Genomic DNA, 4,241 nt, shown 5'->3' with positions numbered 1-4,241 from the left:
AGGGAGGTTGTCCTAATTTCATACCTTTTGAGCTAAATGGACTAAATCGGGTCCTCCCTTAAAGAGGGCACGTGTTGCGGTGAGACCTGGCAACCAAACCCTGTGTTGTGGGTGGGTAGGATTGGATAGCCACAGCACCCAATTGGTAGGTCCCTTGATGCAGGGTTCAATCGGGTCAATGGGACGCAGGCTAAACGTATCAAGGGACCTATATATACCCATTGCACGTGACCCAGAACTTCCTCTTTCGGTGCATGCATCGAACACCCGCCCACCTCTCCCTACTGCTAGGGCTTGTGTGCTTGACCTTGCTATGCCGTCGTGTGGGACAGGGGCACGACAGGAATTTTCCCCACTTGGCTGATTGGCTGGTGCCATTTGGGTTTCGCCTGCCACGTAGCAAATCGTCACAACTTGTAAGGTTGCAGATAGGCTCTGCTTCAGGTGATAGGGATGGGGGAACACTCTCACCATCCCTATGTGAAGGGTTTTCCGTTAAAGGAATCCAGGGTCTCAATGGTGTGGTCAACCCTGTGAGGGGGTTGTGCCTGTGCCCGAGTCCAGGAGGACATCTGGGTGGTAGACATAGCATGTCCCAGGCTTTCCGCCTATCCAGGTGTTCACCCTAGGCTGACCTAGGCTAGTGCCCTGGGTCAGAGCAATGGTGCAGGGAGCTAGTCGAACCAGAGCCTATGCAACCACTCACTTGCTGTAATCAATAAAGTTGTGGCCTGAATTCTGCCAAAAAGCAAACCAAAATTTGAGTCTTGTCTGAATTTATTCAAGGGGGAGGTTTAAAGGTCTTAACACGCAACAGCATGCTGTGAATCAAGAGGAGATCTGTATGGATTTACATTTTTACATGTTGTGTAATTGGGAGAACAGCTTAGATGACTATTTTGGCTTTAAAGTGGTAAAAGTAATAATTGCCTTCTCCTCTTCCCACATTCTCTACTTCTTTTATTCTTCAGGAATTTACAAAACTTCTGCTTGTAGGCTTGTGACCTCTTCCTTTTCCTCTCCCCTGGCACCTCCTGCCCTGTGCCTTTCACAGACAGGAATTCAGCAGGTAGAGCATGGGCGTAGGCAGGGGGGGCAGGAGAGGGCAGCTGCCCCCCCCTAGAAGCAAAAAAAATAATGTATTTTACAGACCATAACCAGCACTTTTCCCCTCCAAAAACTGAAGTGGAAAGGGCTTTGCTTTAGCAAGAGCAGCTAAGTCTCCGCTTGCTGGGGGGGGGGGACACAGCAGTAACAAAAACACATCAAATAAATAAAGCAAAGTGGCTACCAGCAAAGTAGTTAAGCAGTTAAGACAATGGAGCAGATTCGATAGCTGACCATTTCACCCTATTGTTCTTAAGTGGGAGTTGTTAATGAGCATTCAGGAGCATTAAGAGTTCTATTGGCGATTTAATGAGGGTGCAGACTCAGAGGATTCAATTTGACTAAGGTGGCTCTGCAAGGCTAAAAAGAAGTGAATAAGAAAGGGGGGCTGTAGCTTTGACAGACACAGTGATGTTTATAAAAAGCATTGGTGTTCCAGTCTGCCCCTCCTCCTGCATCTGTATACTGTAAATCAGGGGTGGCCACCTCCCAAGAGACTCTGATCTACTCAGAGTTTAAAACTGGGGGTGATCTACCCCCTTTTGGGGGGTTCAGGTCAAAGCTGTTGAGTTTTTTTTAAAGGAAGGGAAGCCCTGTTTTGGGGGGTTTAGGTCAAACTTGTTGAGCTTCTTTTAGGAGGGAGGGAGGCCCATTTTTGTTTAGGGCTTCAGGTCATAGTTCAACTTTTTTGAGGGAGGAGGAAAATTTTGGGTGAGCTTTTTTTAGGGGTGCCAGTGACCTACCAGTGATCTACCACAGACATCCAGTGATCTACTGGTAGATCACAATCTACCTGTTGGACATGCCTGCTGTAAATCAAGCAGAGAGAAAGCTGCTTACAAGGCTCCTGTATATGCAGTTCCAGCATCACAGCGTCACCCAGAGGCACCCACAAATATGAGTTATCCCTCTCTCTATTTCTTCCTTCCTTCCCTCCCTCTTCCATCCTTAATAAAATACGGGGGGGGCAGATAAGCCCCACATAGAAAGCCCATCAACATGGGGGGGATGACTCTTTCAAATACGGTATTTACCAGTAATTGGGGGGGGGGGCACCTAGGCCTCTAGGAGTTGGATGCTATGCCTAGGAGTAGGACAATTCAAGAAAGCAGAATGATGCATATGCTATGGTAATATATCAATAGAATCATAGAATTGTAGTCGGAAGGGACCACAAGGGTCATCTAGTCCAACCCCCTGCAATGCAGGATTTTTTTCCTAAGGTGGGGCTTGAACCATGGTTGAAATATTATGCTGATATGCAGCAACGCCTCGGAGCCGTCGTGGCTGCAGCCGTGTCTTGCCTCGCCCTCGCCCGCCCTGCCACCCCCTCTCGCCTGCCCGCCCCTCCCGTCCTCTCCAGCCAAGCAGGGTAGCCGCCAACGCTACCAGCCCCAGAAGCACAAGGTGGCCGCTGCTGCCACCGCCACGATGTCATCAGTCCCGCTGGCCCTTTAGCCCCACCCACTTTGTGCCCCCTCCCCTTCCGTGCCTTGGCCCCGCCCCTGAACGACCATGGCTTGCCCCCCCCCCTAGTTTTGATCCTGGCTACGCCCCTGAGGTAGAGCTTTCCACCCGCATTGAGATGCAGCTCCAGGACAAGCTTCTGCTGCTGAATTTCTGTCTATTAAATGCATGGGAGCGCTTATGAAGAAAATAAGTTGGCTTGCAGAAGATAAAACAGTAACATCAAAAAAAGTTTACAGCTACTTCTAACGGATTTTATATTTATTGTAGCTTTTAAACTTTACTGTACTGACTATGGTGTTGAGCAGGATATAAATTGCTCCAATAAATCAGTAAGATGCTTAAAAAATATTAGGGTAGCAATAAAAAGCAATAAACTGCATAAAACATAAATAATTTCTTTAAAAAACAGCAAAAGGTAGTGTGGAAGTCCAATATTTGTTCTTTCCTTTTTCCTTTTTCCGTAAATTTACATATGTGCATTATGTGAAAAAAGTGGTATAATTTTGTTGAAATTGTAAAAATGGTTATGTCTTTGTTATGTGGAAAATGAATAAAAATTACTGTTGTTTTTTTAAAATATATTAGGGTAGAAAAAGCAGGCATCACCTCTGTCAGCAGGTCTGTGCCTTGAATAGTGGCAAGACAGTCAGACACCCAACAGGTGCAGTTTTCTTATCTCTGTGATGGCAAAAAAGCAGCTTCCGCTTGACACTTCTATATAGCGCAGGCAATAAATATTAATTAATTTATGTATGGTGCTTTTCAAATGTGCTTCAGCTTATAATTGCAACCTGGTTTATAATATAAAACCAGAGGGTAAAAATACCAGCAACACAGAGCATCTTTAAAACAGCAACAATTTAAAAGTTAAATGACCCATCACAATAAAAATTACAATAGCCAGGTGGAAAAACAAAAAAGAAAAAGAAAAAAGGGCAGGGAACCTGCTTCTTTAATAGTTGTGCATTCCAACAGGTGACATGCTACATTTACTAAAATTCCAGCTTCTGCATAACTGTATTAAAGGTGGAGTAACCCTTGCCATTTTTTTTAAAAAAATCACCCCCAAACCATTCAGGTAAGCCAAAGACGCCACATTGTGTGTAGCTACTGGAGTGGGGTGGGGAATGATATGGAAATGAAATTATTCCTGGAATTTTATAATCATGGATATGATTCTATGATATAGAATTATGTTTAATACACCAAAGTAATCGCCTCCCCGTTAAATACGCAGAGCAATCCTCTATGTGGCTACTCAGAAGTTAGTCCCATTGACCTAGGTAAAAGGGTAGGGCATTGCAGCCACAGTTTTATCAAAGTTAAAGATTTTTAAATGAAATAGTAAAAAAGGGAAAGTATCGTAAGAGATAGGATTGGGTAGGAAATGTGTCAGCTTCTGAGTCGCACAGAACGTTTCTCAAGCAGGCACAAGGGGAAGCTCATTCATTCGCTGCTACGCGTATCATTCACCGCCTTTCAAAGCGTCACTGGAGTTAGGCGGGGGCTTAGATTGCTAGAGCCAGTCGCTCGAAACCAGTCGGCTACATCGACCTACGCAATTGGACGGGGCATACGTCAGTCACACTACCTTCTGCGGACGTCACAATCGAATGCACGGAGCGAAGGCGCGGCAGAGTCCAATCCGTAGTTTCTGATTGGTT

This window comes from Zootoca vivipara, chromosome 12 (genome assembly GCF_965207765.1).
Source record: "Zootoca vivipara chromosome 12, rZooViv2.hap1.1, whole genome shotgun sequence".
Lineage (NCBI taxonomy): Eukaryota > Metazoa > Chordata > Lepidosauria > Squamata > Lacertidae > Zootoca > Zootoca vivipara.
This window is presented reverse-complemented; position numbering follows the sequence as displayed.